This window comes from Cervus elaphus, chromosome 20 (assembly GCF_910594005.1).
Source record: "Cervus elaphus chromosome 20, mCerEla1.1, whole genome shotgun sequence".
Taxonomy (NCBI): domain Eukaryota; kingdom Metazoa; phylum Chordata; class Mammalia; order Artiodactyla; family Cervidae; genus Cervus; species Cervus elaphus.
Window position 1 is genome coordinate 24,294,429 of NC_057834.1, and position 15,618 is coordinate 24,310,046.

The window sequence follows — 15,618 nt, forward strand, 5'->3', positions numbered from 1 at the left end:
CCATTTGTTTATTTCTGTTTTTATTTTTATTACTCTAGGAGGTGGGTCAAAAAGGATCTTGCTGATTTATGTCATATGGTGTTCTGCCCATGTTTTCCTGTAAGAGTTTTATAGTTTCTGGTCTTACACGTAGGTCTTTAATCCATTTTGAGTTTGTTTTTGTGTATGGTGTTAGGAAGTGTTCTAGTTTCATTCCTTTACCTGTAGCTCAGGTATCCAGTTTTCCCAGCACGATTTATTGAAGAGTCTGTCTTTTCCCCATTGTGTATTCTTGCCTCCTTTGTCAAAGGTAAGATGGCCATGGGGGCATGGGTTTATCTCTGGGCTTTCTGTCTTGTTCCCTTGGTCTGCATTTCTGTTTCGGTGCCAGTGCCGTACTGTCTTAATTACTGAAGCTTTATATTATAGTCTGAAGTCAAGGAGCCTGCTTCCTCCAGCTCCAGATGAACCCATTTGCGGGACGGGAATTTAGATGCAGATGTAGAGAAAAGACATGTGGACATACATGGGGAAAGGGAGCATGGCGCACATTGAGAGAGAAGCATAGACATGCATATATACTATCAAGTGTAAGATAGATAGCTGGTGGGAAGCTGCTCTATAGCACAGGAAGCTCAGCTCTGTGATGACCTAGAGGGGTGGGATGGGCGTGGGGTGGTAGGGAGGCTGAAGAAAGAAGGGATATGTACATATATATATCATATACATATAGGTAATTCACTTTGTTGTAGCAGAAACAAACATCGTAAAGCAATTATATTCCAATATTTAAAAAACTGACACTGCCCTGAATCCTGGGCCCAGAATATCACCAGGGTCTGGAACAGTGTTAGGGCTTACTTTCATATTGGTGTTATTTTATTGTTGCTTCCCAACTGCAACAAACTGAGGTCAGCCACTGACATTTACTAGTTTCTGTATTACTATCAGGGAGAAGAAGGCCTTGGCATTTGCTCAAAATTCACTACTTACTTAGTCCTTGAAATGGTGTTGCTGTCATCTACTGCAGCCTAACAAATTGCCCCAAAATGTAATGACTTCAGACAGTAAATTTATTTTGTCTTCTTTCTGTGGGAATCTGGACAGGATGGGGCAACTTGTCTGTGTTTCATGTGGTGTCAGCTGGAGAGGCCCAAGAGGTGAAAGATGTTCCTCTAAAGGGCTCACCCACGTGGCTGAATGTTGGCTAGGAGCTTGGCAGGGAGCGTTGGTCAATAGCTTTTCCAGCTTGGTGGCTTTGGGGTGGTTGAGGTCATCTGACTTCTAATATGGAAGCTCAGGGCTTCTGAACAGAGAACACCAAGAGCCAGAAGCAGAGAGCTACCCTTAAGGTTCAGATTCAGACACTGTAGTGCCACTCCCACCATATTCTATGTGAGAACAGTCATGGAAACCAACAGGATCCAAGGGAGGGGGACAAAGACCACCTCTGTGTGAGGATGGATCCAGGGCCACCATGAGAAAAGAATTTCTAACTGCCAGTATAGGCCTCCGAGATGTACACATCTTGGCCTCAGAAGAGCTGAGAATGAGCATGGACACAAGATAGCCAGCACCCTGGATTTGCTCCTGGGTTTGCTCCTGGGTTTGCATTCCAGTAAAATGATGAGCCAGTAGCCAATACTTGATAAATATCATTGTGTTGTAACTATCGTATCTGCCACATACCCTTAAATGTGGTACTTACCTGAGGACAAATTCAGTCAGTCAGTGAATCAGAAAATAACTATTAAGTAGACATTAAACTAGATTCTGGGAACCTAACAGCTCATGAAATACTCTAACAGCACTAAGACTATTTTGCCACAGATGTGGTTTAATGAGTCTAATAAAGAAGGTGTGGTCTCTGCCTCACAGAGGGTATGGTCTTTTATAGGAAACAGAATTTATCAAATTATTTTGTAAATAAATGTAAAGTTACATTAATAGAAGTGCCACAAAGAAAAGGTGTATAGTGCAATGAGAGGTGGAAAACAGGGAAAGCTTCCCTACTGAAATGATGATTGAACTAAGATCTGAAAGATCAGTGAGTAGGGGGAGGACCGATTATCCAGGCAGTGGAAATTGGCTTTGGCAAAATGCCTGGGCAAAAGGAAAATTGGTGAGGATGGAAAGCCTAGAAAATCAGTGTGCTGGACAGAAGTGAGCCCAAGGGAAGCCAGCACAAGCCGAGGCTGGAGAGTAGAAAGAGACCAGAGACTGCAGGACCTTGCAGACTATCAAGTCTGATCGCCAAGGTGGTATGTGGACACCCTGCCTGGTGCCTAGGATTCTGTCCATTCATCCAGTCACCCATGTGACTACCCGTCTACCCATCTGTCCACTCACCACCCATGCAGTCATCAAAACCTGCCTGGTCATTCACCTTCCATGTGCTGGAGGTACAGGGATAAATATGACAGCTTAATCTGTATGACAAAGGTCCATATAGTCAAAGCTATGGTTTTTCCAGTAGTCATGTATGGATGTGAGAGCTGGACCATAAGGAAGGCAGAATGCCAAAGAATTGATGCTTCTGAACTGTGGTGCTGGAGAACGCCTGAGAGTCCCTTGAACAGCAAGGAGATAAAACCAGTCAATTGTAAAGGAAATCAACCCTGAGTATTCATTGGAAGGACTGATGCTGAAGCTGAAGCTCCAATACTTTGGCCACCTGATACGAAGAGCTGACTCATTGGAAAAGATGCTGGGAAAGATTGAAGGCAGGAGGAGAAGGGGGTGACAGAAAATGAGATGGGTGGATGGCATCATTGACTCAATGGACATGAGTTTGAGCCAACTCTGGGAGATAGTGAAGGACAGGGAAGCCTTGTGTGCTGCAGTTCATGGGGTCGTAAAGAGTCAGACATGACTTAGCAACTGAATAACAACAAATCTGTACATTTACAGAGCTTGTGTACACCCCACCAGGCAGTCTACTCTTTATTATCTTTACAAAGCAATGAGTTCTCAAAAAACCTCTCTAGTTCTGGCATCCAGGATAATATTAATACCTCGCAAATCTCACTTAATATTCACACTCACTCCCCGGTTACACTTATTTGAAATGCATCTTCTGGTCACAAGTTATACTTAGGAATAATCCATCACAGTTGCTCTTGGAAATCCCTCAGGAACTACCAGTGACGATGCCACATTGTGCTGACCTGCATGGACAGATTTAGCCACATCCTGGGTAGAGACATTAGCTACTCCTTTCTTCTGTCAAAGACATTTCTTCCTTCATATCTTTGCTGGTTCTGATCACATCATTCTCCCAAGTGGGAAATCCAGTGTGGTTGTCTACTACAAGGGAATTGTTCTGCTAATCAATTCAGCTAAATTTAGCACAACTTTGCTCCATTCAGTTCAGCTGTACTCAGCTCAACTCAACCATATCCATGCAACCATCCATCCATGTTTTCAACAAGTATTCTTTGAGTATTTTCTGTGTCAAAATCTATGTCGGGCCTGGGGATCCAGCTGGAGTTTCTCCACCAGCCAATTCATCTCCCCTTTCCAATCAAAATGGTATGCATGCATTGCAATGGACTGAAGACTGGACTCAGAGCAGGACTGTTCTATGTTGGCAACTTAGCTAGTCCACTTATTTACTGTTTGGGGCAATTTTTTTTTAACATTTCTATGCCACAATTTCCTCACCTTAAAGCATGAAAAATAAAACCTATTTTGTCAGGATTATTATAAATTCATAAAAGGCACTCAAAATGGTATCCATAAACAACACATTGGATTAACATTGACCAAGGAACATATATTGTTATTGTTGTTCAGTCAATCAGTCATGTCCAACTCTTCATGACTCCATGGAAAGACTGAAGGCGGGAGGAGAAGGGGGTGACAGAAAATGAGATGGGTAGATGGCATCACTGACTCAATGGACATGAGTTTGAGCCAACTCTGGGAGATAGTGAAGGACAGGTAAGCCTGGTGTGCTGCAGTTCATGGGGTCGTAAAGAGTCAGACATGACTTAGCAACTGAATAATAACAAATCTGTACATTTACAGAGTTTGTGTACACCCCACCAGGCAGTCTACTCTTTATTATCTTTGCAAAGCTCACCAGGCTTCCCTGTCCATCATCAACTCCCCAAGCTTGCTCAAACTCATGTCCATTGAGTTGGTGATGCCATCCAACCATCTCATCCTCTGTCGGCCTCTTTTCCTCCTGCCTTCAATCTTTCCCAGCATCAGGGTCTTTTCCAGTGAGTCAGCTCTTCATATCAAGTGGTCAAAGTATTGGAGCTTCAGCTTCAGCATCAATCCTTCCAATGAATATTTAGGGCTTATTTCCTTTAGGATTGACTGGGTTGATCTCCATGCAGTCCAAGGGGCTCTCAAGAGTCTTCTCCAACACCACAGTTCAAAAGCATCAATTCTTTGGTGCTCAGCCATCTTTATAGTCCAACTCTCACATCCACACATGACTACTAGAAAAACCATAGCTTTGACTAGATGGACCTTTGTTTGCAAAGTAATATCTCTGCTTTTTAATATGCTGTCTAGGTTTGTCATAAGTCTTCTTCCAAGGAGCAAACATCTTTTAGTTCATAGCTGAGATCTCCATCTGAAATGATTTTGGAGCCCAAGAAAATAAAATCTGGCACTGTTTCCATTGTTTCTCCATCTATTTGCCAAGAAGTGAAGGGACTAGATGCCATGATCTTAATTTTTTGAATGTTGAATTTTAAGCCAACTTTTTGACTCTCCTCTTTCACTTTCATCAAGAGGCTCTTTAGTTCCTCTTTGCTTTCTGTCATAAGGGTGGTGTCATCTGCACATCTAAGGTTATTGGTATTTCTCCCTGCAATCTTGGTTCCAGCTTGTGCTTCATCTAGCCCAGCATTTTGCATGATGTACTCTGCATAAAGTTAAATAAGACGAGTGACAATATACAGCCTTGACGTCCTCCTTTCCCAATTTGGAACCAATCTGTTGTTCCAGGTCCGGTTCTAACTGTTGGTTCTTGACCTGCATACATGTTTCACAGAAGGCAGGTAAGGTGGTCTGGTATTCCCATCTCTTGAAAAATTTTCCACAGTTTGTTGTGATCCACACAGTCAAAGGCTTTAGTGTAGTCAATGAAGCAGAAGTAGGTGTTTTTCTGGAATTCTCTTTCTTTTTCTATCATCCAACAGTTATTGACAATTTGATCTCTGGCACTTCTGCCTTTTCTAATTCCAGCTTGAACATCTGGAAGTTCTTGGTTCACGTACTATTGAAGCCTAGCTTGGAGAATTTTGAGCATTACTTTGCTAGCATATGAAATGACAGTGCAATTATGCAACAGTTTGAACATTCTTTGGCATTGCCTTTCTTTGAGATTGGAATGAAAACTGACCTTTTCCTGTCCTGTGGCCACTGCTGCGTTTTCCAAATTTGCTGGCATATTGAGTATGGCATTTTAACAGCATCATCTTTTAGGATTTGAAATAGTTCAGCTGGAATTCCATCACCTCCACTAGCTTTGTTCTCAGTGATGCTTCCTAAGGCCCAGTTGACTTTACACTCCAGGATATCTGGCTCTAGGTGAGTGATCCCACCATCATGGTTATCTGGTTCATGAAGGTCTGTTTTGTACAGTTCTTCTGTGTATTCTTGCCACCTCTTCTTAATATCTTCTGCTTCTGTTAGGTCCATACCATTTCTGTCCTTTATTGTGCCCATCTTTGCATGAAATGTTCCCTTGGTATCTTTAATTTTCTTGAAGAGATCTCTAGGCTTTCCCACTCTGTTGTTTTCCTCTATGTCTCTGCACTGATCACTTAGGAAGGGGCTTTCCTGGTGGCTCAGATGGTAAAAAATCAGCCTGAAATGTGGGAGATCTGGGTTTGATACCTGGGTTGGGAAGATCCCCTGAAGAAGGGGATGGCTACCCACTCCAGTATTCTGGCCTGGAAAATCCCATGGGGTCGCAAAGAGTCGGACACAACTGAGCAAATTTCACTTTCATTTTTCACTTAGGAAGCCTTTTTTATCTCCTTGCTATGCTTTGAAACTCTGCATTCAGACGGGTTTATCTTTACTTTTCCTTTCACGTCTCTGCTTTTCTCAGCTATTTGTAATGCCTCCTCACACAGCCATTTTGCTTTTTGCATTTGTTTTTCTTGGGGATGATTTTGATCACTGCCTCCTTACAATGTTATGAACCTCTGTCCATAGTTCTTCAGAAACTCTATCAGATCTAATCCCTTGAATCTATTTGTCACTTCCACTGTAAAATTGTAAGGGACTTGATTTAAGTCATAGCTGAATGAGCTAGTGGTTTTCCCTACTTTCTTCAATTTAAGTTTGCATTTGGCAATAAGGAGTTCATGATCTGAGCCACAGTCAGCTCCTGGTCTTGTTTTTGCTGATTGTATAGAGCTTTTCCATATTTGGCTGCAAAGAACATAATCAATCTGATTTCGATATTGACCATCTGATGATATCCATGTGTAGAGTCTTCTCTTGTATTGTTGGAAGAGGGTGTTTTCTATGACCAGTGTGTTCTCTTGGCAAAACTCTATTAGTCTATGCCCTGCTTCATTTTGTACTCCAAGGTGAAATTTGTCTGTTACTCCAGGTATCTCTTGACTTCCTACTTTTGCATTTCAGTCCCCTATGATGAAAAGGATATCACCTACAAGACCTTCTAGAACTAATACCAAAAAAGAAACATCACCAGGAAATTTCTAAACATTGCAAACTAAAAAAGACCCTATTGGTTTCCACAGAGAGAAAATAGGTCAATTATAAGGGTCAGGAAACATATTGACTTCAGACTTTTAAAATCAAAAAGATAAAGTACAAGTTTCCAGTTCTGGAAAAGATGGAAAACACACCCTCCATCCAGACTCTCCCATGGATTGCCCTTATAAAACCTGGACAGAAGGATACAGCAACTGTTTCAGGATTCTGAAAAGTAAATAATAGAAGGCAGATTGAGGAAGAAAACCAGAATCCAAAGTATCACCACATCAGCAGTAAGTGTATCGTACTTTCCTATGGAATACACAGTCTTCACTCAGGCAGTGTGACAGTGATGGCAGCAATAGCCTGCCTGCAATGCCTAAGAAATGAAATATTATTCAGCCATAAGAAGGAACAAACTATCGACTCTATTGTTATTATTATTATTCTATTATTGCAATAGATTAGATGGCTCAGATTCATTTTGCTAAGTGAAATAAACCATATCAAAAAGACTACTTTATTATTACATTTATTTAACCTTCTGGAAAAGGCCACACTTAGGGACAGAAAACAGATTGGTGATTGCTGGGGGGTGAGGCACAGGGAGGGCTTGACTATAAACAAAGGAGGCATGATGAAGTTTTTGTGGGAAAATGTATCCATTAAGCCTTCTCACTTTTAAAAAGTCCTCTGTAGATATAAAGGAAAGGAAAGACTAAGTAAAAAAGACCTAAAGCTCACCATGACACCTAGAAAAGAGGAGAACCCATGAGGGAGGAGGGAGCCTACCACTATGCATGTATGTGTGTGCGCTCGGTCGTGTTCAACTCTTTGTGACCCCAGGGACTGTAGCCCACCAGGCTCCTCTGTCCATGGGATTTTCTGGCCAAGAATACTGGAGTGGGTTGTCATCTTCTCCAGGGACCCACTACTATATGGTCCTAAGTCTTGTTTCTGCCCTTGACTCACCATATTCTTCAAAGATCCCTTTGGACACTTCTGCTGAATTCTTTCCAGAAAACTAACATTTACCTAAGTGACTCTATTGCATCCCTGGACTTAGGATGATTCCGGATTTCTTGTATTCAGAATCAGGACTGTGAAGTTTATCACATCTTCCCACTTCCCTTGGTGCTGTGCCAGCCCTTCATCAGCCCATGCCCTTTAAGCAGGCAGAAGACATGGGTGCATGGAGGGAGGGGTGGCAGCCTACCCAGCCCAACAATCCAGCAGAACCCTGGTGGAAGCACAGGTAGGGACATCCGATAGTAACGGTAACAGAGAGGCAGGGACAGGAAAAGAAAAAAGGGGCAGCAGTACATCCAAGGGTAGGAACACACAGAGAAAGTGAAGCCACATTGGTGTAAGTTCTCCCCAGTCTCTTCCCTCCACAACCCAGACTACCACATCATCAGATATCAAGGCACCAATTCTGGTTTAAAAATAAGTAGGGGGGAGGAGCCAAGATGGCGGAGGAGTAGGACGGGGAGACCACTTTCTCTCCTACAAATTCATCAAAAGAATAACTGAATGCAGAGCAAACCTCACAAAACAACTTCTGATCGCTAGCTGAGGTCATCAGGCGCCCAGAAAAGCAAACCATTGTCTTCGAAAGGAGGTAGGACAAAATATAAAAGATAAAAAGTGAGACAAAAGAGCTAAGGACAGAGACCCGTCCCGGGAAGGGAGTCTTAGGCGGCCTTGCTTGGGCTAGGGTCCGGGCCTGAGTGCCCTGAAGAAAATCGGAGGGAGCTTCTGTGAGGTGCCAACTTGAACTGTGGGAGACCAAAAGAGAGAAAATTAACCGGCCGGAACACACTGCCAGCCGTTCGCAGAACAAAGGGACGGAGAAAGTCCCAAGAAGAGGTCGCAGGCTGCGGACCCGCCCAGCCCCGCCGGAGGCAGGAGGCAGGGGGGAGGGGAAGGTCGCGGCGAGACACAGGGCGCAGGCACCCGACCGGCGCGGGCGGGGACTGGGGCTGGGGACGCAGAGGGCGGAAGGCGCGCGCACCCGTCGGGCGCCAGCGGAAACTGAGACTAGGTCCGCGGAAGGGAGTGAGTGCGCCACACCTGGGGATAGTGCGCCCACCAAGCCCCTCGCTGCCTGGACCGCTCTGACGGGGAAGGCACAGAGAGCAGGCGCAGCTTTTCCTTCCGCGCTTTTGTGTAACACCCGAGGGCTGGAACCTAGCGCAGCGCGGGGCGCGCTCCATATAGAACAGCCGGGAGCCTGAGCAGCGCAGACGGAGAAAGCAGCGTCAGCCCCTCCCGGCAGCGCCAGCCCGCCCCCGCAGCGTCAGCCCTGCCCCGCAGCGCCAGCCCCTCCCAGCAGCGCAACGGAACTAGCTACCTGAATAAGAGTCCACCTCCGCCCGCCTGTGTCAGGGCGGAAATGAGGCTCTGAAGAGACCGGCAAACAGAAGCCAAATAAACAAAGGGAACCGCTTCAGAAGGGACTGGTGCAACAGATTAAAATCCCTGTAGAAAACACCGACTTCACCGGATGGGCCCTGTAGATATCGAGAAGTGTAAGCTGGAACGAGGAGCTATCTGAAACTGACCCGAACCCACACTGACCGCAGCAGCTCCAGAGAAACTCCTAGATATATTTTTACTTTTTTTTTTCTTTTTATATTTTTTCTTTTTTATTTTTTCTCTTTTATTTTCCTTTAAAATTCCCTATTACTCCCCCATTACTCCTTAACTTTCATTTACATAGATTTTTACGATTTTTTTAATTAGGGGAAAAAAAAAAATTTTTTTTTTCTTTCTTTTTTTTTTCTGTTTTTTTTTCTTTTTCTTTTTTTTCTTTTTTCTTCTTTTTTTTCCTTTCCGTTTTCTCTTTTATTTTCTATTTTTCTTTTTCTCTTATTTCTTTTAAAGTCCTTTAGTACTCCTCTACTACTCTTCATTTTCATTTTCACTACACTATAACCTTACCAAAAAAAAAAAAAAGAGAAGCCCTATCTTTAAACCGAAGATTATTCTCTCCCAATCTTGACTCTCTGTTTTCTACCTCAGAACACCTCTATTTCCTCCTTTCCCCTTCTCTTCCCAATCCAATTCTGTGAATCCTTGTAGGTGTCTGAGATACGGAGAACACTCTGGGAACAGACAGCTGCGTAGATCTGTCTCTCTCCTCTTGAGTCCCCCTTTTTCTCCTCCTGCTCATCTCTATCTCCCTCCTCCCTTTTCTCCTGTTCATGTAACTCTGTGAACCTCTCTGGGTGTCCCCAACAGGGGAGAATCTTTTCGCCATTAACCTAGAAGTTTTATTATCAGTGCAGTATAGTTGGAGAAGTCCTGAGACTAAAGGAAGAATAAAACTGAAATCCAGAGGCAGGAAACTTAAGCCCAAAACCTGAGAACACCAGAAAACTCCTGACTACATGGAACTTTAAGCAATAAGTGACCGTCCAAAAGCCTCCATACCTACACTGAAACCAACCACCACCCAAGAGCCAGTAAGTTTTAGAGCAAGACATACCACGCAAATTCTCCAGCAACACAGGAACACAGCCCCAAATGTCAACATACAGGCTGCCCAAGGTGACACCTAACACATAGACCCATCTCAAAACTCATTACTGGGCACTCCATTGCTCTCCAGAGAGAAGAAATCAAGTTCCACGCACCAGTACACTGACGCAAGCTTCCCTAACCGGGAAACCTTGACAAGCCAATCGTCTAACCCCACCCACTGGGTAAATCCTCCACAATAAAAAGGAACCACAGACCTCCAGAATACAGAAAGTCCATTCCAGACACAGCAATCTAAACAAGATGAAAAGGCAAAGAAATACCCAACAGGTAAAGGAACATGAAAAATGCCCACCAAGTCAAACAAAAGAGGAGGAGATAGGGAATCTACCTGGAAAAGAATTTAGAATAATGATAATAAAAATCTTGAAAACAAAATGGAGTTACAGATAAATAGCCTGGAGACAAAGATTGAAAAGATACAAGAATTGTTTAATAAAGACCTAGAAGAAATAAAAAAGAGTCAATTAAAAATGAACAATGCAATGAATGAGATCAAAAACACTTTGGAGGGAACCAAGAGTAGAATAACGGAGGCAGAAGATAGGATAAGTGAGGTAGAAGATAAAATGGTGGAAATAAATGAAGCAGAGAGGAAAAAAGAAAAAAGGATCAAAAGAAATGAGGACAACCTCAGGGACCTCTGGGACACTGTGAAACGCCCCAACATTCGAATCATAGGAGTTCCAGAAGAAGAAGACAAAAAGAAAGGCCATGAGAAAATACTCGAGGAGATAATAGCTGAAAACTTCCCTAAAATGGGGAAGGAAATAGCCACTCAAGTCCAAGAAACCCAGAGAGTCCCAAACAGGATAAACCCAAGGCGAAACACCCCAAGACACATATTAATCAAACTAACAAAGATCAAACACAAAGAACAAATACTAAAAGCAGCAAGGGAAAAACAACAAATAACACACAAAGGGATTCCCATAAGGATAACAGCTGACCTATCAATAGAAACCCTCCTGGCCAGAAGGGAATGGGAGGACGTCCTGAAAGTAATGAAAGAGAATAACTTACAACCTAGATTACTGTATCCAGCAAGGATCTCATTCAGATATGAAGGAGAACTCAAAAGCTTTACAGATAAGCAAAAGCTGAGAGAATTCAGCAACACCAAACCAGCTCTTCAACAAATGCTAAAGGATCTTCTCTAGACAGGAAATGCAGAAAGGTTGTATAAACGTGAACCCAAAACAACAAAGTAAATGGCAACGGGACCACACCTATCAATAATTACCTTAAATGTAAATGGGTTGAATGCCCCAACCAAAAGACAAAGATTGGCTGAATGGATACAAAAACAAGACCCCCATATATGCTGTCTACAAGAGACCCACCTCAAAACAAGAGACACATACAGACTAAAAGTGAAGGGCTGGAAAAAAATATTTCATGCAAATGGAGACCAAAAGAAAGCAGGAGTCGCAATACTCATATCAGATAAAATAGACTTTCAAATAAAAGCTGTGAAAAGAGACAAAGAAGGACACTACATAATGATCAAAGGATCAATCCAAGAAGAAGATATAACAATTATAAATATATATGCACCCAACATAGGAGCACCACAATATGTGTGGCAAACACTAACGAGTATGAAAGAGGAAATTAATAGTAACACAATAATAGTGGGAGACTTTAATACCCCACTCACAACTATGGATAGATCAACTAAACAGAAAATTAACAAGGAAACACAAACTTTAAATGACACAATGGACCAGCTAGACCTAATTGATATCTATAGGACATTTCACCCCAAAACAAGCAACTTCACCTTTTTTTCAAGTGCACACGGAACCTTCTCCAGAATAGATCACATCCTGGGCCATAAATCTAGTCTTGGAAAATTCAAAAAAATTGAAATCATTCCAGTCATCTTTTCTGACCACAGTGCAGTAAGATTAGATCTCAATGACAGGAAAAAAATTGTTAAAAATTCAAACATATGGAGGCTAAATAACACGCTTCTGAATAACCAACAAATCATAGAAGAAATCAAAAAAGAAATCAAAATATGTATAGAAATGAATGAAAATGAAAACACAACAACCCAAAACCTATGGGACACTGTAAAAGCAGTGCTAAGGGGAAGGTTCATAGCATTACAGGCTTACATCAAGAAACAAGAAAAAAGCCAAATAAATAACCTAACTCTACACCTAAAGCAATTAGAGAAGGAAGAAATGAAGAACCCCAGGGTTAGCAGAAGGAAAGAAATCTTAAAAATTAAGGCAGAAATAAATGCAAAAGAAACTAAAGAGACCATAGCAAAAATCAACAAAGCTAAAAGCTGGTTTTTTGAAAAAATAAACAAAATTGACAAACCATTAGCAAGACTCATTAAGAAACAAAGAGAGAAGAACCAAATTAACAAAATTAGAAATGAAAATGGAGAGATCACAACAGACAACACTGAAATACAAAGGATCATAAGAGACTACTACCAGCAGCTCTATGCCAATAAAATGGACAACTTGGATGAAATGGACAAATTCTTAGAAAAGTATAACTTTCCAAAACTGAACCAGGAAGAAATAGAAGATCTTAACAGACCCATCACAAGCAAGGAAATCGAAACTGTAATCAAAAATCTACCAGCAAACAAAAGCCCAGGACCAGATGGCTTCACAGCTGAATTCTACCAAAAATTTAGAGAAGAGCTAACACCTACCTTACTCAAACTCTTCCAGAAAATTGCAGAAGAAGGTAAACTTCCAAACTCATTCTATGAGGCCACCATCACCCTAATTCCAAAACCTGACAAAGATGCCACAAAAAAAGAAAACTACAGGCCAATATCACTGATGAACATAGATGCAAAAATCCTTAACAAAATTCTAGCAAACAGAATCCAACAACATATTAAAAAAATCATACACCACGACCAAGTGGGCTTTATCCCAGGAATGCAAGGATTCTTCAATATCCACAAATCAATCAATGTAATACACCACATTAACAAATTGAAAGATAAAAACCATATGATTATCTCAATAGATGCAGAGAAAGCCTTTGACAAAATTCAACACTCATTTATGATTAAAACTCTCCAAAAAGCAGGAATAGAAGGAACATACCTCAACATAATAAAAGCTATATATGACAAACCCACAGCAAGCATCACCCTCAATGGTGAAAAATTGAAAGCATTTCCCCTGAAATCAGGAACAAGACAAGGGTGCCCACTCTCACCACTACTGTTCAACATAGTGTTGGAAGTTTTGGCCACAGCAATCAGAGCAGAAAAAGAAGTAAAAGGAATCCAGATAGGAAAAGAAGAAGTGAAACTCTCACTGTTTGCAGATGACATGATCCTCTATATAGAAAACCCTAAAGACTCTACCAGAAAATTACTAGAACTAATCAATGAATATAGTAAAGTTGCAGGATATAAAATTAACACACAGAAATCCCTTGCATTCCTATATACTAACAATGAAAAAACAGAAAGAGAAATTAAGGAAACAATACCATTCACCATTGCAACAAAAAGAATAAAATACTTAGGAGTATATCTACCTAAAGAAACAAAAGACCTATACATAGAAAACTATAAAACACTGATGAAAGAAATCAAAGAGGACACAAACAGATGGAGAAACATACCGTGTTCATGGATTGGAAGAATCAATATTGTCAAAATGGCTATTCTACCCAAAGCAATCTATAGATTCAATGCAATCCCTATCAAGCTACCAACGGTATTTTTCACAGAACTAGACCAAAGAATTTCACAATTTGTATGGAAATACAAAAAACCTCGAATAGCCAAAGTAATCTTGAAAAAGAAGAATGGAACTGGAGGAATCAACCTGCCTGACTTCAGACTCTACTACAAAGCCACAGTCATCAAGACAGTGTGGTACTGGCACAAAGACAGAAATATAGACCAATGGAACAGAATAGAAAGCCCAGAGATAAATCCACGAACCTATGGACACCTTATCTTTGACAAAGGAGGCAAGGATATACAATGGAAAAAAGACAACCTCTTTAACAAGTGGTGCTGGGAAAACTGGTCAACCACTTGCAAAAGAATGAAACTAGAACACTTTCTAACACCATACACAAAAATAAACTCAAAATGGATTAAAGATCTAAATGTAAGGCCAGAAACTATAAAACTCCTAGAGGAGAACATAGGCAAAACACTCTCCGACATAAATCACAGCAAGATCCTCTATGACCCACCTCCCAGAATATTGGAAATAAAAGCAAAACTAAACAAATGGGATCTAATGAAACTTAAAAGCTTTTGCACTACAAAAGAAACTATAAGTAAGGTGAAAAGACAGCCGTCAGATTGGGAGAAAATAATAGCAAATGAAGAAACAGACAAAGGATTAATCTCAAAAATATACAAGCAACTCCTGCAGCTCAATTCCAGAAAAATAAATGACCCAATCAAAAAATGGGCCAGAGAACTAAACAGACATTTCTCCAAAGAAGACATACAGATGGCTAACAAACACATGAAAAGGTGCTCAACATAACTCATTATTAGAGAAATGCAAATCAAAACCACAATGAGGTACCATTACACACCAGTCAGGATGGCTGCTATCCAAAAGTCTACAAGCAATAAATGCTGGAGAGGCTGTGGAGAAAAGGGAACCCTCTTACACTGTTGGTGGGAATGCAAACTAGTACAGCCACTATGGAAAACAGTGTGGAGATTCCTTAAAAAACTGGAAATAGAACTGCCATATGACCCAGCAATACCACTTCTGGGCATACACACTGAGGAAACCAGATCTGAAAGAGACACATGCACCCCAATGTTCATCGCAGCACTGTTTATAATAGCCAGGACATGGAAGCAACCTAGATGCCCATCAGCAGATGAATGGATAAGGAAGCTGTGGTACATATACACCATGGAATTTTACTCAGCCGTCAAAAAGAATTCATTTGAACCAGTCCTAATGAGATGGATGAAACTGGAGCCCCTTATACAGAGTGAAGTAAGCCCCTTATACAGAGTGAAGCCCCTTATACAGAGTGAAGTGAAGCCAGAAAGATAAAGAACATTACAGCATACTAACACATATATATGGAATTTAGAAAGATGGTAATGATAACCCTATATGCAAAACAGAAAAAGAGACACAGAAATACAGAACAGACTTTTGAACTCTGTGGGAGAAGGTGAGGGTGGGATGTTTCAAAAGAACAGCATGTATACTATCTATGGTGAAACAGATCACCAGCCCAGGTGGGATGCATGAGACAAGTGCTCCGGCCTGGTGCACTGGGAAGACCCAGAGGAATCGGGTGGAGAGGGAGGTGGGAGGGGGGATCGGGATGGGGAATACGTGTAAATCTATGGCTGATTCATATCAATGTATGACAAGACCCACTGAAATGTTGTGAAGTAATTAGCCTCCAACTGAT

At 41.5% G+C, this 15,618-nt stretch overlaps 1 protein-coding gene across 1 annotated transcript in view; it reads left to right on the plus strand.

Moving 5' to 3' along the window:
• STYXL2 (serine/threonine/tyrosine interacting like 2) overlaps positions 1–15,618 on the plus strand; it is a 70,075-nt gene that overhangs the window by 15,418 nt on the left and 39,039 nt on the right. The gene's annotated exons all lie outside the window — the stretch shown is intronic.